This window comes from Topomyia yanbarensis, unplaced genomic scaffold, assembly GCF_030247195.1.
Source record: "Topomyia yanbarensis strain Yona2022 unplaced genomic scaffold, ASM3024719v1 HiC_scaffold_51, whole genome shotgun sequence".
NCBI classification, from domain to species: domain Eukaryota; kingdom Metazoa; phylum Arthropoda; class Insecta; order Diptera; family Culicidae; genus Topomyia; species Topomyia yanbarensis.
The window spans coordinates 142,572-165,403 of NW_026683725.1; the positions used below are offsets into that span (position 1 = coordinate 142,572).

The 22,832-nt window shown below is 35.8% G+C and overlaps 1 long non-coding RNA gene across 1 annotated transcript; it reads left to right on the top strand.

Annotated features, from left to right (window-relative positions):
* The first annotated feature begins 6,663 nt into the window (after positions 1-6,663).
* On the top strand, positions 6,664-11,120 carry LOC131695752 (uncharacterized). The gene is made up of 3 exons (XR_009306711.1): positions 6,664-6,887; positions 9,194-9,464; positions 9,526-11,120. It is a non-coding gene; the product is annotated as an uncharacterized LOC131695752 (long non-coding RNA).
* The last annotated feature ends 11,712 nt before the right edge of the window (positions 11,121-22,832 follow it).

Below are 22,832 nucleotides of genomic sequence, written 5' to 3' on the forward strand. Positions count from 1 at the left end.
GGAATTACAAGTTCGCAAAAATACGAAAAGATTTTGTATGCGGATTTAACTTGCTACTTTAGTTAGCTAATGTTGCTAACTAGTATACTTAATTTGGAACCTGAATTAAATTTTCATCTCGGATTCAACCAAACAAAATTTAGTAATTTAGATGAACGTATGCTTCGTATCATTGGCAGCTGCAGGATTCTGAACTGAGAGAACTTCTCTTGACATATGAAATTCAAAACAAAACTATCAACACTATATTTGTCATGATATGGGCTTATTTTGCACGCAATTTTCTGTTATAATGAAAATGTTGATAAATGTCGCAAACATTTTGAAAGGACATGTATTTAAAATAATTGAAAAACATATGTAATTTTTTTTTTTATCGCTCGGCCGCTTTGCATGCGACGAGGGGGAGGGGGTAGGTAAATGCTACGTTATTTACGATGGGGAGGTTAGAATTTTGTGACCAAATGCTACGATGGGGGAGAGAGGGGTCAAAAATCGCCGAAAAAAGCTACGTCATTTGTGTACGGCCTCTAAGTATTACAAAACAATAAACTGATCACCTTGTTGATCACTTCTAGAATATTAACATATTCAAGTAGGGAAATGCAAATGTCTTTTTACCAAAACAGCTTCTGGTCGAATAGGAGGCGCACGTGTTTCTCCCTGGAGCCGCCAGTGCTTAGCTCTGAACGTGTTGAAAAGCTAATATATCATTTATTTAACTACAAAATTTATAGAGAAATCTGAGATCAGTGATTTGGCATTGATTAATTCGAAGAAAACTTATCGGAATTTTCAGATTCCAGAAAAACCTGATGACAATACTGCTCATAAATAAAAAAGTTTAGATAACAAGACATTCATGTTCAATTAATAAAATATCAAAAAAACCTATTTTAATCCACCTAGCGGTGCATTTGTGCCTCTCTCAATCATGAATCACGAGAATGTATGTGTGTGTGTGTGTGTGTATGTGTGTGTATGTGACCAAAAATGTCACTCATTTTTCTCAGAGATGGCTGAACCGATTTTGACAAACTTAGTCTCAAATGAAAGGTGCAACGTTCCCATAGGCTGCTATTGAATTTCTAATGGATCCGACTTCCGGTTCCGGAATTACAGGGTGATGAGTACGAACACGCAGAAAATGTCGATTTTAATGAATTCTGCAATGAATGTATAAAGGTGAATATTTTTCCAAAATATGACCACAACTGCTTCGATTTGTAGTATTAGGTCACTAACAGCCATTCAAAGTCTTTTTGGTCACATTGGCCACCATCATCGGTTCTGGAAGCCCCGGCGGAAGTATCCAAATACAGAATAACAGTCACATCGGTTTCTCGGAGATGGCTAGACCAAATCAACCAAACTTAGTCTCAAATGAAAGATGTTGCGTCCCCGTAAAGGGCTATTAAATTTTATTCCGAACCGACTTCCGGTTCCGGAGTTACGGGTTGTGGCGTGCGATCACATAGCAAATTGTGATTCAAACCGATACTCCGATGAAAGTAAAAAAGGTAAAAATTTCGCTAAAATGTCTCTCAAACAACTTAAATTTGCAGTTCTAGGTCACCGACGGCCAAACAAACTTTCGTTGACTACATTGACCACCATAGACGATTCTGGAAGTGCCCGGGAAAAGAGACAATCTTTCAAAACTAGCAAATTCATATCAGCTTCTCGGAAATGGTTGGGCCGATTTTCACAAACTTAGTCCCAAATGATAGCTATATTATCTCTACAGATGTCGCACGGATCGCTTATATGGTTCCGGAAATATAGACTGAACCGTCCGGTCACATATGAAATTCCCATATAAGCCGGAACTCAAAATTTTTTTCAAAGGGGGGACCCCATGAAATTTCAGAAGTCGAATTCGTATTTTTGATGACAAACATCTTTAAAATGCATGGAACGTCGAGATTTTATGTTATCAAGAATTTTTTTTCATAAAAATCGACTTTTTGGGACTTTGTCGATTTCGCATCTTTTTGCCTTTCTCATATAAAGAAAGGCTATGCAGTCACTGTAAAAATCGACTTTTTAACCGAGGCCCGGAGGGCCGAGTGTCATACACCATTCGATTCAGTTCGTCGAGATCGGAAAATGTCTGTGTGTGTATGTATGTGTGTGTGTATGTGTGTCATTTAAACTCACACAATTTTCTCAGAGATGGCTAAACCGATTTTCGCCGAATTAGTTTCATCTGAAAGGTATAACGCTCCCATAAGCTGCTATTGAATTTTTAGTTAATCTGACTTCCGGTTCCGGAGTTACGGGTTGAAGAGTGCGGTCACACAGCAAATTCCCATATAAACTGATACCACCATGATGTTCAAATGATGTAAAACATATTAAAATTGATGTAACATTACTCTAGTTTGCGGGTCTAGATCACTAATGATCAATCAAAGCAGCTTTGACCCCATTGGCCACCTATGACGGTTCATGACGCCCCCGGGGAACCCGCCAAGTTCCTAAGCTAATATCACACCCATTCCCCAACGAATTCTCTACCGATTTTTACAAACTTGATTTCAAATGAAAGATACAGTAATACCATTGACTGCTGCTGAATTTCATTCGGTTCTGACTCTTGCTCCCGGAGTTACAGGGGTGTTAGTAAGGATACACTGGAATTTCCTATATAAATCGGTACAATCGTAATACCTCAGAGGCTAAAAACTATTGAAATGGTCACCAAATTACTTCTAATCGCAGATCTAGATAACTGATTGCCAATCAAACATTCTTTGAATATATTGTCCACTATCGACGATTCCGGAAGTCCGGAATTCCGGGCATATTCTACAATTAAAGTCACATCGGTTCTTCGGTGATGACTGAACCGATTTTCTCAAACCAAGTCTCAAATGGAAGGCAAAATATGCAGTTAAGTATTGCTTCGCCGCCCCTCCCCCCGCCTTGCCCTTACACCTCCCTCCTTCATCACTCCCCTCCCCGAGGACCACCTTCACGCCCGCATTTCCTTCATCCACCCCGTATACATAAATAAGATGAAGGATTTCTGATGCATCTTCCACTCCCACTCTACTAACACCCCATTCCCTCCACTTTCAAACCCATTCCACCAACATTTCAAAATATAATTACATGAAGATAACATTGAACTCATGCTGATTAAGCTAATTAAATATTATTCTTTTGCCTTTCTCATATAGAAAGGTTATGCAATTGCTCCAAAAACCGACTTTCTAACAGAGGCCCGGAGGGCCGAGTCTCATATAACATTCGACTCAGTTCGCCGAGATCGCAAAATATCTGTGTGTATGTATGTGTGTATGTATGTGTGTATGTGTGTATGTATGTATGTATGTATGTATGTGTTTTTTTTAATTTTTTTTAGAGAGCAGTAAAAAAATTTCAGGAAAACCCTGAGTGAGGAAAAATGTTCAAAAACCCCAGGGGGGGGCTTGGGCTGCCATCACCCGACCCGCTAAAAACCTCTGCTCTTGCCCAGAACCTGATACCTCCCCGGCACTACCTTACGGGATTACTTCGGGGAGGGGTTTTTATGTGCATAGCACACACTCTAATTCAACTACTTACTAGTTCGTTTCTTCCGCAGGGTTACAGCCCCACTCCTCTACATACCACTAATTCTCTACCATCCACACAGACTGGCAAGTTCTGCATGGCAGTCGGAAAGCTGGCTGTGAGTCGAGGCTTAGTACTCCTCCCCTACGAGTACAGTAGAGTGACAGAAAAAAAATGACCCCCATCGGCCCACCCCTGAGTCGATTCCTAGTCCTACCAGGAGTGTCTGCTCCAAATTTGAGCCAAACCGAACAAGTCTAGCTACCGGACCAACGTGCTTGAAATTTGTATGGGATTTTTCGACAATTTACATGGAGCAAACCCACTTGCGAACATTTTCACCGCTAGGGGGCACTGTATACATCAGATTATCACCAAAAGTGAAACTTAAGAAGATAATTCTATTATCTACAACTTTGTTGAAGACTGCAAAGCGATCCGACTCGAACAAGAAAAGTTATTAAACTTATAACGAAGTGATGTCTGAGTCAGTTTTGCATGGGGCCTAGCAGTGCATGGTAGTGTATCAGTACTAGGTTCTAACAAACTAAACATTTTTATGGAATAATGGTTAGATTTAGCTCACTAGTGTGTTCGGAAGAATTGTAGTACATAATACGAGTTATGTTTTGGTTAGAAAACTTTAGTTTCATCTGTGACCGCATAGATGGCGCCAACACTAACTTTTCAACGGAGAGAGATAGAAATTAGGTATCTTCTACAAAGTTGTAGAACAAGATTTTTTCAGTAATTTTGCCAAACATCTCGATATTCTATCTCTCTCCGTTGAAAAGTTAGTGTTGGCGCCATCTATGCGGTCACAGATGGAACTAAAATTTTCTAACCAAAACATAACTCGTGTTATGTACTGTAATTCTTCCGAACATACTATTCAGCTAAATCTAACCATTATTCCACAAAAATGTTCAGTTTGTTAGAACCTAGTACTGATATACTACCACGTACTGCTAGGCCCCATGCAAAACTGACTCAGACATTACTTCACTAAAAGTTTAATAACTTCTTTCAACCAAGCCGGATTCACTAGCAGTCTTCAACAAAGTAGTAGACAATTAAATTATCTTTCTTATTTTCACTTACAGTGATAATACGATGCATACAGTGCCACCTAGCGGTGAAAATACGAGCTAGTGGCTTTTCTCCATGTAAATTGTCGAAAAATCCCATACAAACTTCAGGCACCTAGGTCCGGTAGCTCCACATCGGTTTATCGGAATTTTCTGAACCGAATTTGACAAACTTGATTTTAAATGGAAGGTCCATCAGCTGCTGTTGAATTTTGTGTGGATCCGAGTTCTCGAATAATGATTTCTTTTCTTGTGTATAGTTGTCATGTCATGTATAATAATAAAATGTAATATATGCATTTGAAAGCTTTTAATGAATATAAACAACGCAAACATTCTCGTGTTCATGATTGAGAATGGCACAATTGCACCGCTAGGTGGATTAAAACAGGTTTTTTTTGAAGTCGAAATTACTTTACAAAGAAAGTGTTTAGGTTTGATAGCCGGGTAAAAAAGTAAATTTACATGTATTACGAATCGCAACAACTCTCGATAACCGAAGTTTTAAATTCTTTTTTTCAACTTCGTACTCGGTTGTAGTACAATAACTGAAGGAACAGTTATTGTACTACAACCGAGTACGAAGTTGAAAAAAAGAATTTAAAACTTCGGTTATCGAGAGTTGTTGCGATTCGTAATACATGTAAATTTACTTTTTTACCCGGCTATCAAACCTAAACACTTTCTTTGTAAAGTAATTTCGACTTCAAAAAAAACCTGTTTTAATCCACCTAGCGGTGCAATTGTGCCATTCTCAATCATGAACACGAGAATGTTTGCGTTGTTTATATTCATTAAAAGCTTTCAAATGCATATATTACATTTTATTATTATACATGACATGACAACTTTCCTTACTCGTCTAAAAAAAAATTGGCCCAGTCAAAAAAGCTGAAGTGATGTGATTTGAGAATCTCTACAAGCATTTCGTTTAACTGTTCCACCTATTCCATTACATGCTCCTTTTCCGTGTGAGGTAGCGAAAAATTTTCATTGCATAGAAATACCAGTCTCTTTTTGGAGATAAGTCATATTTATGCAGTGTGATTTATTTTTATATTGCGACGCTGCACGATCGGAGAAAAATATCAACTTTTTAATATTTTCCTTTCCATGAATATTGGTCAAATACTGGATCTATGGTTGTTTATTTTGTCCTCTCGTTTGTAATAATGGTGCGCTTGAATAGAATCTTGAATAACAAATGAAAAGTTTTCAGCAAAATCGAGACACACGACAAATTCTTCCTCTTCGACTCTTTTTTTTTGCTTGATCAAAAAAGCCGCTTATGATGTCGCGATGTAATCGTGTTGTAACTGAACAAGGAATTTCGAATCCATCAAAAAATCGTCTGTCGTTTGATTGTAAATAGATATTCCACCTCTGAAAAATAAAAAAATAGATAAAAATTATTACATTTATAAATCAGTGAATATTCCAACCACAACTTATTGGTTGATGAACTGAATGCATTTCGATAGTAAAGCAACGTTCACGTTTGCTTGATTAGATCTCTGTGTCATACCGGCTTGAACCTTCGTTCGAACCTGTCACAAATCTTGATTGTTCCTGGTTTACCTAGAGTTTTTCAACAGCAACAACAGTCTTTCTCAAGACTGCCTATATTTGTTGACAATCAGTCTTTCTCAACACTACTTACTTTTTCTACTCAATCCGTCTTTTTCAAGACTAAAACATTTTTCAAGAATAATTCAGCCAGAAGAAATATTTAATTCTTCCAACATGACTGGGTCTTCCCAGAAAGGCATTATATTGAAATGTTCGTCAGAATGTAACGTAACAACACACGATTTGATCCATATAGTCCATATAAGGTGGGAAAGTATATGACGGTTGCATACACATACATTTCAACGATCTATTTTTGAAAGGGGATGTTGCCCTCAGGCACACCGTGTAGCAGAAAAGAGCGTACCATGTAGTAAATTCTCTCGCAAGGGTTTCTCACGTATATGTTTTTTCCACTCGTGGGATAAGCAGAAGGATACTTCAGAGGAACGAAAAGGATCACAAAGTTTTGTGTGCGCCTTGAAAGTAGTTCACAACGGAGTAGTGTTCGACATACTAAACTTTGGACTATTTCAAGTGAGGTTTTAGTTAATTATTCAGTACTTGTGTGTGCTATTAATACATATTTGCTAGTAACAGGTGTTAGCTCAGAACCGAAGTTTCGCCTAGAAACAGTGTATGTAATTTACCCGAGCGCTAATATATTGGGTGAGCACAATGAATGAAACTGATTATTGCATGCGTACCTACAATGATAAATATAACTGGAAAGATAGAACACGGTAAAGATAAGTGACCCGCCCAAACTGGAAGTTGAGTGAAAAATAAGAAATACGTTTGTTTTGTAGGACTTTGGAAACGCTTTGCAATGTTTTGCAGTGAATATTCCATATTATGACTGCGTTTTACAAGAGATGATGATGACTGCTAAGAAAAACTGGGCCAAGGCATAAACGCGCCATTCATTTTTGCAACATCTACCCACCATTCCTTCAACAATATTCTGTCTAGTTGGGATAGCTGAGATAAATATACGAGAGTAATGATCAAGATGCTGATGCTGTCTTCTCACTCTCTCTCCCACTCTCATTTTGAAGTGAAAAATTCTCGCACATCAAGGATAAATAGAATGCTAGGATTTTTGTTGAGTTGTTTTCATGTGCATTCGTTATTTTAATAATTATTTACTTCATCACTTTAAAATGATGAGCGTGATATTCAAATGTCGGGTGAATGTTAGGCAAACAGAATTTCACTTCATACTCGCTACTTGCAACTAAGTTTTGCACCGCTCAGTGTTACAAAAACAGAAGCAGATCTAAAAACGGAATCTTTCCATACTACAACGACTCAACATTCCTATTAGCATACATTTGGGCGCAATGCTTCAGAAGAGTAAAATATAGGGGAACGGTGCCTAAGACGGACACCTTAAGGTTAAATAACAAATTCGACTCTTCCATGGATGCGTTGCTCGCAAATTACACGTAAACCGTGATTTGAGATCCTGTTGCATTAATATTAGAACTTATACTCTAATAAAATTTCAAACAGAAATATATTTAAAATGGTTATTAAAAAAGACCCAAAATCGTCATTTCAAAAGTGGTATGGGAAAGATGGACACCTGGGATGGGTAAGATGAACATGCAGAGTTGGTAAAGATGGACAAAGGATAAGAGCAAATTGAGACGCTTCTCGGACAATTCATTTTGTTTTCTGTCAGTACATCACAATGTAGCGATAACCAAAAATAGCCCAAGGGTATGCAATTTGACGGCATTCCGCTTTGTATTGACGTGTGTCCCTCGTACCCAACATGATACAAATTTAAAAAAATGTGTCTATATTCATGATTATGTAAAGTTTCTGTATTTTTCACCAATCATGTGTTAAATACACAGTACCTCATGCTCACTTAGAAATATTTCCCGAGATCAATGATTTTCAGTTCATTACATTTTTATTTTATTTTGCAGTTTGTGAGAAACGCAAGGTGTCCGTCTTACCCACCGTGTTCGTATTAACCGACTATCCCCTATAGTTTTGCGGCAGCAATCACCCTGATTTTTGCCGAATATTGGGAATATTATTGACTCGCAACAAAACTTTTCAAATTGAGAGTCTGGGAGTACGCTTGAAATGAATTTGCACCAATCCTTTTTGTATTTTTTTTTTCATGGGAAAACTGGTAGCCCTACATACTTCATGTCAAAAACTAGAGTTTGTTGTATGTGTAAGTGAAGCTCGCTTTCAATTGTACACATAATTGAAATAAAGAATATGTTGGGCTACTGTGCCCTAATTCACTTTAGCACCTATATTCATCTCACTCATTTGAACAAACTAGTTAAAGCAGTGTCAACTATCTTTATTAAACTATTGGCTCAACTGCTAGTATGATAAGTACTCCACTTTTCGCTTCGCTCAAACGCTAGTATTTAACATTTTCTAGGTCAGATTAATTGTTGTACATACTACATCTTAGGAACAAGCAAAGATGTCGACCTATTTAACCGCTAGCCGAGTTATCGACGAAATAGTGTAACATCCTGACTAATGACATGAATAATGGCCATTAAGCCTATTATAGTTGTTCGAAATAAGAATAAATTCGAATTTACATTGACCAAAGAAACTGAGGATGAAATATTTAGGCTGATTGGTCAGATTATTCAAATACCAGGTATTTACATTTTTTTAGTGGATGAATAACATATAACTAGTATGACATATTCCAAGTGGTTAAGACGTTATTGTGATTGATTTCCGTTGCTTGTTATCAAAATATTTCTGGTTCATTGAAGAATGAGTACTAGTTTCTTTCCTCTCTTCGAATCTGAATTTATAATATAAAACGGTCGCTAACCATAGTTTTAGTTACAGATATTACTAAAGAATAATAACATGATATAAATTTCTTCTAATGTTCTTCTATAAAGACAGCTTTATATAAACATTTCATTTTGTCTTATACCAATGCTAATATTTATCCTCGTTCCATATCCAAATAGGCAACTTGTGAAGATTGAGATTGTATTCAGCGTCACTAGTTTGATTACACTCAGTCGAGGTTGGTGCGAGCGACCGTGCTGTCCATTCGTCAATTGAACGTTTTGTAATCCAAAGTGTGGTGCAGCAGTAAAAGGTTTTCAAAATAAAGTTCACAATGGATGGTGCAAGTGTAAGCCCCATGCCGGAGGCTCCTCTTGCTATGATGGAAGTGGAGAAAACACCACCTCGAAGTCCGAGCAATCACGACATGCCTCCACCGCCCGATGAAAAGTAAGTAAATACAGTTTCATCCCGTTTTAATAAATTCCTAATTTTATACGCCCCGATTTAGCAAACAATTGAATGGAACCTTTTTAAATCATGCGGACCGAATGTCTGTTGAATGCAGAAGCTAAAGAAATGCATGAATTATCTGAAAATCGCCAGCAGAGTTCTCCAGTATATTAAAAGAAAATAGATTAAAAAATAGAGCCGTTCCAAATATTTTTGGTGATACAGAGAGTGTCACTCTGTATCACCAAAAAATTTCCGATTAAAACTGTATTTGTTTGAAAAATTATTTGAAAAATAGTAGAAATAGTTAACATTTGTTAAACATTTTTTCGACATTTGTTAAACCACCAGTGAAGTTTGGTGCAATTCGAAATTTAACTTTGGCTGTAAAAAATATTGAAATAAAGAGGTGTATAAATTTTCAAATCATAAAAACTATTATAAATATTTCGAATATCGATAAAATATTTCACCACGATATTCACGGGTACCTAATTAAGAAAATTAAAACATGTTTTGCAAAATTCACCACCTTGTGAAAAATGGGGGGGGGGGGCACTTCAGAATTTTGTACTCAGATACTTGACACGTTTAGTTTTACATTTCTTACAAAAGAAATGTATAGGATTCGCTCAAACTTTGAAAACTTTTTCCAAGGCCCGGAGGGCCGAGTCTCATATACCAATCGACTCAGCTCGACAAATTGAGACAATGTCTGTATGTGTGTGTGTATGTGTGTATGTATGTATGTACAAAATGTCATGTAATTATCTCAGCAATGGCTGAACCGATCTTAATGAAATTAGTTTCAAATGAAAGGCTTAACGTTGCCATTTGACACTATTATTTTTGATTTTCGATATGTTGTTTACTTTCTGAGATATGGGCGATTTTGTCAAAACACAGCAGGTTTCTCGCAAATAACTTTCAAACAATACAATTTTGTCCTACAAACTGCACATAAATGGAAAGCTTGTAAAAATACCTTTCTAACAAGCTCTAGATTGTCTAAATCCGTGCACGAGCGGCGGAGATATTGAACATTTTGTATTTTTAGTCCGCGCTTACTAATTTCCCCTAACTAAAAATGAGATTGTTTCATACAGAGTATTGTTTTACTGGTGTTTTAGGGGCAAAACTAAACCGATTTTGAATATCGGGGTATGAAAACACATCTACGATGTTGAGAACATTTTGTGAATTACCTTTATAATAAATTAACTATTTTTAAAAAATCAATATATAAGTTCACTTCAAAGACAAAATAATGTGTTGATAAAGAAACAGTGAGTTCTAGTATTTATTCCTTGGATTAGGCATTGCGTTCAATCATGAGGTAAATGTTGGATTGTTTAGCAATACACAGATCAACAAGTAATTCACCTAGTAGTGAGATAAAAGATTTCTCATATAATTATACTCGTGGCGTCACCGAAAGCAACTGTATGTTTGAAGCCCAAAAATCTAGCGAAAATTTAACTCTTTTGCAAGATTTAGGTTATACTGGTTATGGCGCAAAAATTACTACTTACATTATTTATGATAAGAATGTAAGAAATAAATATATCATAATAATATACCTATAAAAATAATGTCACTGCATTAACCATCATTTGCCATTCCTCACACGCCCCCCCCCCCTCCATCTCTCTCTCTCCCTCTCTCTCTCTCTCTCTCTCTCTCTCTCTCTCTCTCTCTCTCTCTCTCTCTCTCTCTCTCTTGCTCTCTCTGTCTCTCTTCCATCGCATCTATCTAACTATTTCTGTATCCATTTCTAAGTTGTGTGATAAGATCTTCTGCCAATCTGAAATATTTATTAATTGTAATTGCGAAGGATTGAGAAAACAAAACTATTTTTGTCTGCTGCTACATCAACTCAACTTTAATTCAATTGTATTCAAAGCCTGTATCTACACTATAATTAAGGAAATTCATGGCTATATCAGAAAAATATTTGGCTTAACTGGGTAATATGAAAGTTTGACGATGAAAATTTTCAAAAGAGACATTCCACGTGCGATATTTAAACTATTCGTATCTCTATTGAATTTTGAATGAAATATATGCTCAAAGACTGAAAGCTGAAGCCAGCAGGATTGGACTGGCCATCAACGTTTCGAAAACAAAATACATGAAAGGAAGAGGTTCTAGAGACGACAATGTGAACCTCCCACCCAAGTTCGGATTGACGGTGACGAAATCGAGATGGTCGACGAATTCATGTATTTGGGCTCACTGGTAACTGACGACAATGAACAGAGAAATTCAGAGACGGATCTTAGCGGGAAACCGTGCCTATTTTGGACTCCAGAGGACGCTCCGGTCGAACAAACTTCGCCGCCGCACGAAATTGATTATCTTCAAGACGCTGATTAGATCGGTGATCCTCTACGGCCACGAGACCTGGACTATGCTCGTGGAGGACCAACGCGCCCTTGGAGAAAGGTGTTGCGTACCATCTATGGTGGCGTGCAGATGGAAGACGGAACGTTGCGCAGGCGAATGAACCATGAGTTGTATCAGCTGCCCATTCATTGTATTGGTACGAACTTTCATGAAAAATAACGGATCAAAGACCAAAAATATCCACAAATTAGATCCAGGAAAAGAAGTCTCCCAAAGTACCCACTCTCGATGGGGGATGCAACTACAATGTGTCTTCTAACTTATCGTCGTCCATATCTGGATATATTGAGTAGTTTGAACCATTTCTTTTTCACAGTATTGGACTGTATAGGACTTATTTATTCATATTTCCTGCATGAGAATTCCGAACGAAACAATATGAAAGTTATAAGGATGAATGGAAAGAGACTGCATTGCAATCAACTTGCACGGCCTTTATGCTATCGACATAGCCTAGACATTTCACACTATTTACTTCAATGCAAATAAAAACTTTGAAATATCTACCTGTCTCATTCACGAATCGCATTCTCCCTGTCGTTCTCTGTTCAAGCGGCTTGAAAGCACATCTGACCTTGTCTCACTTTACTATATTCAATTGCGCGTCAAAATACTGGACCAGTAAATTCTATTCTGTACATAAATCGTTTTTCGGGAATATGTGACGAAAAAGTAAACTTCGAATTCCAAAGCAAATTGAACGTTCCAGGTTCCTGATAACTAATTAAGGTCCAACAATAAAGTAGAAACACCAGATAATCTTAAAACGACGCCGTCAAGTAAAGAAGCATGAAAACAAAAAGAATAAAACCAAAAAAAAGCTTCCAGCCCTAGAAAATCCATTGCATATTTATTAGTCTTTTCTCAGAAGATGGGATTTTCAAAAACATTTCAAAACTTTCTGATGCATGGTTCTCAAATTCGTACAATCCGGTTTATTCATTTTCTTTATTCAAAAATGTTTTTAGCTTCAAATATATGACCATTTCATTTAAATTATTATTTGATTCCGCATCTTTTTATTCGTTATGTTCATCTGCGTTCATTTTACTTATTTTATTCGTTTAATTCTTTGGATTCACTCTGATCAGTTTATTCTGTTTGTGCATTTTGCTCATTTCATTCATTTAACAAATTTATTCATTGTTTTCATTGTATGCATTTTATTCATTTTTTCCAGTTTATTCATTTTGTTCAGTTTCTTCATTTTCATAATCTGACTACTTTTTCAGTTTTAATCATTTCATCCAAATAATTTATTTGATTCAATTTATTTCTTTATATTAATTTATAACCTTTTACCAATGTTCAATTTTTAATTTTAATCAATGCATTTAATTCTGCTCATTTTCTTCTTTTTATTTATTTTATCACTTTTTTGTTTATTTGATTCGATTGTTTTATTTATGCATTTCATTTATTTTTTTACTTTATTCATTTTGTTCATCCATTCTTTTTATTCATTTGATCCATTTCATTAATTTGATTCATTGTATTCACTGAATGAAATTTCAGTGATTCATTTGATTCGTTTGATTCATTTGATTCATTTGACTCATTTTATTCATATGTTTAATTTTATGCATTTAATGTTCAGTCATTCGTTTTATTTCATTCAATTTGTTAGTATGAGTCGATTTATTCTATTAATCTTATAACTATTTCTAAATATAATCTTAACTTTTTTATAATAACCTAATACAATTTGATTCGTGTATATTATAATTTTTTTTTACATTAATTTTTCTACTCGTTTTATACATTTAAAAACCTATTGTCTCATTTTTTGCTTTACTTTTTTATTTCGGTCGTTTTGTTGATTTCTATAATATATTCAGTTTATTTGAGATTTTATTCGTGCAAGACTAGAAACTGTTTTCATCCAACCTCTAGTTGGGTGCCTACTTCTCGTGAGTTCTGCAAACTAATCCAATAGTGAAATGTGTAAGAAATGTCTCATCTCACTGCTAAGTGGATTAAATCGGTTTTTATACATCAAAACTACTATTATAAATCCCATTTTACGAGCTCTCGATTCAATTCTTTACAATGTATCAAGTGAAATTTTCGACATATGACTATGTTTCCGTGCTCACCAGTGTGCTTACGCCTTAATAAAATCTTGCAATCTTGGTTAGAGAAAATAATGAAAATTTCTAATCTTTGTCCAACCGCTACATATATGAACCCTTAAGGGGGTGCCCTGCTATCCAAGATCGAAAAAATCCAGTTTTTTTGCTTATGGCGATAGATAAATCGAAGAAAATATCACAATATATGTAGATTTTATACTATTCTAACAAAACATTTAACCATTTCTGTGGCACGCTAGTAACAAAAATGTATGCCAAAAATACGTTATTTCTAGAAGACCGCGGAAAAACGGATACGAAAAATCTAACAGAAGGTATACTTATGGATGCAAACTTGAAATCGACCTTCACGGATTTTAACCAAATTTGGAGGAATTGTTCATCTAGGGCCAATATATAAAAACCAAAATTTTTGTGTCAATTGAACCACCCCTCCGGTCATGGAAGCACCCCCCCCCCCCTCCCCCCCCGTTTAGGCAAATTGCCAAAACCCTTGATTTTCTTTTGATCATATCTCCGGTTCTATTTACTCTAGAATCAAACCGCAAGTTTGCTTTTGAAGAAAATTGTTCAAGGAATCTAGAAAAAAATATAATTTTTTGCCGGCAGTGCTGCCAACTATGCGATTTTTTCAGTTAAATATTAAAAGTTAATTTTTCTCTCAATACATATATTTTAATTTTGAAAATTTTAATGCCATCGCGTTCCTCAGACATTTTTACATAAAAACACTTATCATCACAATATAATATGAGCGCATCCTGAGATATATCGGTTTGAAGGGAAAAACTCCCATTTTCTCATATAAAAATCCATTTTTATTGGCCAAAATTGAGAAAATCTTCAAACGGTCATAAAAATCGACCCTGATCTGCTAGAAGCAAACCAAAAACATAGTTTTTCATCATTTCTCATCTAATTCAAGAAAAATTGTTTTTTATATTATTTTCTATTTGATTATATTGTTTTGTTTGCATTACATGTCTAATTTAGTATATTGGGTGTTCAGCCACAAGTGGTGACTTTTCATCCCTATTGTTTACATGATTCAGTTAATTATTATTAAGTTATAATATGTTTTCGCAGTTAAGTATTTTTTTCAGTAGGATGTTTTAAACCTACTTGTCTTCTGAATAAGGAGCTAAACAAATCTTATAAACTAGCTTATAAACTATAAAGAGAGCTAATCGTTGCAATTGAAGATTGCAACGATTTTTGTCGGAAGTTGCTTATAATACTGTTCGTCATAATTTCTTATGTTTCTATGTTTGCCAGTCTGTGCAACTCATTTGTGCTAAACCAGGGAGGACGCTTCAAAATCATTGTCAGAATTTTATTCTGAATCCTTTGAAGTGTTTTCTTCCTACTAGCACAACAACTTGCCCAGATTGGAACTGCATATAGCATTGCCGGTCTAAATATTGGTTTATAAATTAATAGTTTGTTCTTTAGGCAGAGCCTAGAATTCCTATTTATAAGAGGGTATAAACATTTGATATATTTGTTGCATTTTGTTTGGATTCCTTCAATGTGATCCTTAAAAGTGAGTTTTTTATCGTAAATCAAACCCAAGTATTTAACTTGATCTGTCCACGTTAAATTTAAACCATTAAATTTAATAATATGGTTATTATTTGGTTTAAGAGAAGAAGCTCTTGGCTTATGCGGAAACACAATCAATTGCGTTTTTGCCGCATTAGTGGAAATTTTCCATTTTTTAGGTAATCATTGAAAATATTCAAGCTTCGTTGCAGTCGACTGCAGATAATACGAAGACTCCTCCCAGTGCCTGAGATGCTAGTATCATAACAGAAAAGTGACTTTTTACAGCCTGTAGGTAGATTTGGAAGATCAGAGGTAAAAATATTGTATAGTATTGGTGCGACGCTTGATCCTTGAGGGACGCCTGCTTTAACGGGAAGCTTATTAGATTTACAATTAATCTTTAATTTTTAATTATCTTTATTATGTAAATTGGAAAATTGAAATCCCATATTTTGGCAATTAAATCTTTGTGCCAAACACTGTCGAAAGCTTTTTCGATATCTAGAAGAGCAACTCCAGTGGACTAGCCCTCTGAGATATTTGCCTTTACTCTCACAAGTTGATGAGTAGTTGAATGTCCAATACGGAATCCAAACTGCTCAGGAAGAAAAATAAAATTCTCATTGATATGTGACATCATTCTAGTTAGGATGATTTTGTCAAGTAATTTACTAATAGAAGAGAGTAAGCTAATTGGTCGATAGCTAGATGCTTCTGCTGGGTTTTTATCTGGCTTCAAAATAGGAATAATCTTGGCATTTTTCCATCTTTCAGGGAAGTATGCTAATTCAAAACATTTGTTGAATATTTTGACCAAGTATCTCATGGTGATTTCGGGAAGGTTTTTAAGAAGAATGTTGAAAATTCCATCATAACCTGGAGCTTTCATATTTTTTAACTTTTTCATGATGGATTTGATCTCATCATAGTTTGCTTCAACAATATCGTCTAGAGACAATACTTGATTTGAATCGTTTTCATATTTTTGTAAGACTTCGGTTTCAATAGGACTCACAACGTTAAGATTAAAATTATGGACGCTTTCAAACTGCTGAGCAAGTTTTTGAGCTTTTTCTTCGTTTGTAAGAAGTATGTGGCCACCTTCCTTCAGAGCTGGAATTGGTTTCTGAGGTTTCTTAAGAACCTTAGAAAGTTTCCAGAAAGGTTTAGAATTTGGCTTGATTTGTTCAACCTCTTTCGCGAAATTTTTATTTCTTAAGAGGGTGAATCTATGCTTAATTTCTTTTTTTAGATCCTGATAGATACATTTCATAGCAGGATCACGAGAACGTTGATATTGACGTCTTCGAACATTCTTCAAGCGAATCAAAAGTTGAAGATCGTCGTAAATAATAGAAGTATTACATTTTTTCTGTGTTGTTGGTACTGATAAATTTCTAGCATCAACTATAGATATACTTAAATTTTGTAATGCCGTATCAATGTCAGCTTTATTTTGTAAATCAAGGTCATGATTAAAATTATTCTCAATATAAGTTTTGTACCTTTCCCAATTCGCTTTGTGATAATTGAAGAAGATGATCAGAATCAAAGTCAGCATGTGTAATCAATTCGCTACAAAGGTGACTTTGATCTGTCAAAACCAAATTGATGGATTCCTTACAGACGAATAGCATGTAGGACCATTCGGGAACAAAATTGAATAATAACCAGCAGACAATCATTAAAAAGTAGTTTACCGTTGGAATTGCTTTGAGCATTATTCCAGGCTCGGTGTTTGGCATTAAAATCACCGATTATGAAGAATTTCGACCAATTTCTTGTAAGTTTTTGTAAGTCTCCTTTCAAGAAATTCATTTGCTCGCCAGTGCACTGAAAAGGCAAATAGGCTGCAGCAATAAAAATGATACCAAGATCAGTTTCAATTTCGATACCCAAACTCTTGATCACCTTGGTGTCAAGAGACGGCGTAACGGAATGTTTGATCCTGCGATTATCCGCTATTGCGATTCCTCCGCCGAATCCAACAATTCGGTCAAATCGATGAATAACAAAATTGGAGTTACTCTTCAATTTAATATTTGGTTTTAAAAAAGTTTCGGTCACAACGGCTATATGCACATTATGTATCCTCAAGAAGTTGAAAAATTCTTCGCACGTTTTTAATGAACGAGCATTCCAATTTAATAAATTTAAATGATTATTTAAAGTCATTGTTAAACTTTAATTTCATTACAATTTTGTTAGCAAATTCCCAACCCGCTTGAAAAGCTTCAAACATGGAGGTAGAATTTAACACGGCAATCATCATAGGTAACATAGCCTCCTGTAGGTATTTTAATTTTTCTTCCGTTACGCTACCTAGATCCATTGGACTACAGGAAGCGTTGAGTGCAAACGAGATTGAGGGCGTGGTAGTTGTAGCCGTTATTTTGGCATTGCTACCTGCCACTGAAGCATAAGATGACACGCCATTGTAGGATGGTGTGACGGAGGTAGAAGAAGTTGTTATGTCTATTTTGAATCGGATTAACACGTTTGGGCGTGTTTTCTTGAAGTGTACCTGAAGAAGTAGGTACATTTTTTATTTGTTGTTTTTGTTGTCTAGAGCGAGAATTTATAATTTTTTTCTCGAACAGGACAACCCCAGAAATTCGATTTATGATTTTCGCTACAATTAGCGCATTTGGAACTTTTTGTGGTTTTATTCACTGGACAAGTATCTTTCGTGTGCGATTTATCACCACAGATCATACATTTGGAATCCAAATGACAATTTTTTGTGCCGTGCCCAAAGCCTGGCATCTACGACACTGGGTCAGATTTTGAATTCTGCCCCCATGTCGTCTATAATGTTCCCACTTTACTTGCACGTGGAACATAAAACGTGCTTATTCAAATACTTTCAAATTATTAACCTCATTACGGTTAAAATGAATTAAATATAGCTTCTGGATAATTCCAGAGCGTACTGGCGTGTCATCGCCGATAGCCTTTCTCTTCATAAGAATAACTTGTGAAGGAGAAAAGCCAAGTAAATTTTTCAATTCGTTGGATATTTCATCCAAACTTTGACCTTGTTGTAGCCCTTTCAAGATAGCCTTGAATGGTCTATCTGTCTTGAAATCATATGAATAAAATTTATATAACTTCTCCGTAAGATACTGGAGTAGTCGTTTGTGGCCAATCAATTGCTCCGCTGTAACTCGACATTCTCCTCTTCGGCCAATCTGAAAAGAGACTTTTACGTCCGGAAGGAACGCCGAAAGCTCAGTTCGAAAGGCTTTGAAGTCGGAGATCATCACTGTTATAGGCGGAGGTGATTGCGTTTTCTTCTCATTGGCATTATGCGAAATGTGAGGAATTTTAGAAATTTCATCAGCTTTGCATTCGGATAAAACATCGAATGAGTTGCTGCAGTCAATTGAATTTTCGGGTGGAGAAGATACCCTTTTCCGTTTAGCTTTAATTTTTGGCACACGACCTTTCTGGAAGGACCCAGGCATGTTGGAAGAATTAAATATTTCTTTAGGCTGAATTGTTCTTAAAAAATGTTTTAGTCTTGAAAAAGTCTGATTGAGTAGAAAAAGTAGGTAGTCTTGAAAAAGACTAATTGTCGAAAAAACACAGGTAGTCTTGAGAAATACTGATCGAGCGAAAATATAGGCAGCCTTGAGAAAGACTGTTGCTGTTGAAAAACTCTAGGTAAACCAGGAGCTATCAAAATTTGTGACCGGTTCGAACGAAGGTTCAAGCCGGTATGAAGAAAAATTATGTTTGAACTCAGAATACTCAAGTTGGTTTTTTAGTGCTGAAATTGCGGTTTTTTCTCTTTAAAACGGTGTATTTCAGGATGCGCTCATATTATATTGAAAAGATAAGTGTTTTTTATGTAAAACTGTCTGAGGAACGCGATGGCATTAAAATTTTCAAAATTAAAATATATGTATTGAGAGAAAAATTAACTTTTAATATTCAACTGAAAAAATCGCATAGTTGGCAGCACTTCCGGAAAAATAATATATTTTTTCTAGATTCCTTGAACAGTTTTCTTCAAAAGCCATCTTGCGGCTTGATTCTAGAGTAAATAGAACCGGAGATATGATCAAACGAAAATCAAGGGTTTTGGCAATTTGCCAAAACGGGGATGCTCCCATGACCCGAGGGGTGGTTCAATTGTCACAAAACCTTGGGTTTTTATATATTGGCCCTAGATGAACAATTCCTCCAAATTTGGTTCAAATGCGTGAAGGTCGATTACACGTGCCTTGATCACTTCGCATGGAATGACCCTTATGTAAATCGGAAATCTGTGTTGTTTCATTGATTTCAACTAGAACTACCAGCTGCACTTTTCCAGTAACGAAATATTTCTTAATTGCACCATTTTTTGAAGTTTTTCAAGGAAAATTAATGACAATATCTCACTTATAGGGGGATTAATCTGTGAACAAATAATATCAAAAGAAAGAGCATATTACTTACAATAAATTTTCCGAAGATACTATGTAAGGGAGATTCCGGTAGGGCCTCTAAATACCCGACTTATGCGTCAGACAACGAAGTCGTCTGCCGGGATTACTGATCAATTTGCCCTGGCTAGCTTGACCTCCAACTCCAAAGCTCCCAATAAATATTCGTTCGAGTCTTTACGAATACTCCCAAAACCTTCCCAAAATACCATCAGAAAAATAAATGCAAACATTCAAGGTTTTCAAAAAGAATGGAGTTAAGAGTACGACGTAGAAACGATAGGTAACTAAACTGAAAACTAGATTTAAAAAGCGCCAGAAACTTAAAAAGCATTCGTTCAACATTTTTGCAGAACTGCAAGAATAACTCTTCAGCAATCATTTATCGCCAGAATACAAATACACTCAAGTTTTTTTACGCGGTTTTTTGTGCGCGGTATTTTTTTACGCGGATTTTGAAATTTACGCGGTTTTCATTTACGCGGATTTTGAAATTTATGCGGTTTTCATTTACACGGTTTTTGAAATTTACGCGGTTTTCATGTACGCAAATTTGGGAATTTACGCGGTATCCATCAACGAGGTTCCCTTTATCGCGGATTCTTAAATTTAAGTGGTCTTCATTTACGCGGATTTTGAAATTTACGCAGTTTTCATTTACGCGGATTTTGAAATTTACGCGGTTTTCATTTACGCGGATTTTGAAATTTACGCGGTTTTCATTTACGTGGATTTTGAAATTTACGCGGATTTTGAAATTTCATTTACGCGGTTTTCATTTACGCGGCCTATATCCTTAATGAAAATACCGTTGAATTAGTTATGAAAATTGCTCATTGCATTGGTGCTAATCTAGACCGTTCCTCAGTGGTGTCTGCCGAAAGGTTGTCACCAGGTAAAAAAGCCACAAATAGTTTGGTTCCCATAAAAGTGGTTTTCACAGATAGGACCGTGAAGGAGATTTTGTTCACCAAAAAAAAGGTCATCAATGGCAAACCTACAAATGTTGCGATTCGCGATGAGTTAACCCCACTTTGCTTAGAACTATTGAACGAAATGCGCGAGCGTCAGGAGTTTCTCAGCATTAAATATGTCTGGTCCGGTCGAGGAGTTGTTCTTGTTAAGAAAAATGAAAAAGCAAAACCTGATATCTAATCTGAAACCGGAATGATCTAAACCGCATAACTAGCCTATACTCAAATGGTTCTTCTGACGCTGCAGACTCGCTACCTGCGAATATTTCCCCATCACCCAAAAGAAAACGAACAAACAATATCCCGAGGGAATAGTGCTTCTTGCTTTTATAACATTTTGCTCTTTTACATATAATTTACATTTCATTTCATTTTTCAATGGATTATATAGAAAATTTCTTTCACGATGATATAGACAGTTATAATGCGAGTGTTTCAATGAATAATAGTAAATCGCTGAATATTTTGCAATGGAATATAAGGGGTATGAATGAGCTTTGTAAATTTGATTAAATCTTGCAAACATTGGATCGTTGCAATAAATTAATTGATGTGTTTATTATCGGGGAAACGTGGATCAAGTCGAGCAATGAAGATATCTTTAAAATTAGGAGCTATAATGGGATTTTTTCCTGTACGGTGGAGTAGCTATCTACGTCATGAAGAATATTTCTCATAGAGTAGTGCTGAACACTGCTTTCATCATACTCACATCGAACTCTGCATAATGCAACATTATTTCGATGTGCATTGTTTATATCGCCCTCCATCTTACGATATTGGTCAATTCCTTGCCAAGCTTGAAAGTGTTCTTGCTTCCGCTTCAAATTCGCGCCCCTGTTTCATTGTAGGAGATCTCAATATACCGGTTAACCTATCGAATAACAATGTCGTCTCACGTTATAAAACTCTCCTGAAATCGTATGGTTTCATATGCACGAACACATTTCCGACTCGCCCAGCTAGTTCAAATATTCTTGATCACGTTGTTTGTAGACTGGAGGATGCTGCTCGCTTACGAAACGACACGGTTTACATCATAGTTAGTGATCACGTTCAAATTATATCTTCATATAAACTTGCAGTAAAAAGGGGACCCGTTAATTTAACTAAATCAATAATCAATCATGAAAAACTCAATAACGACTTCCAAAATTTCATAGAAAACATCCAGTTGATTGATAATGTAGATGTATGTCTTACAAATATCATCACAACCTACAATTCTTTACTCGCGGAAAACACTAGAACGGTCTCCAAAACTTTTAAATGTAAAGGCGTTTTTTGCCCCTGGATCAATTTCGATTTGTGGACACTGATTAAAATCAAAAGCAATTATCTGAAACGAGTAAAAAATAACCCCAATGATGAAAACCTCAAAGCTCTTCTGCAACACATAACTAAAAAAGTTAATCTACTGAAAAAGCGGTGCAAAAAGGCGTACTTTGAAAACCTTCTATCCAACACAACTCATTCAAAACTTTGGAAATATATTAATACCATTTTTGGTCGTTCAAAGTCGGATGTTCCCAGCAGCCTAATTTGCAATGATATCAGACTCACTGAGACTAAAGAAGTATGTAATGTTTTCAACGAATATTTCTCTAGTATTGGCAAAAATTTGGCTGATAATATTCCCACGAGTCCCAACTTAATTCCTATTACAAATATACAACACGTCCAAGAAACAATCTTCTTGCGTCCTGCAACCATAAACGAAGTGATCCTTTTGATTAAAGGCCTCGAAAAAAATAACAGCTGTGGTCCTGATAAGATCCCCGCTAGTGTTCTTAAGAGTAACTGTACCACTTTTGCGAACATCCTAACCAAAGCCTTTAATTTAATAATTCAAACCGGTAGGTACCCAGACTGTTTAAAAATAGCCTGAGTAATTCCAATTTTCAAAGCTGGTGA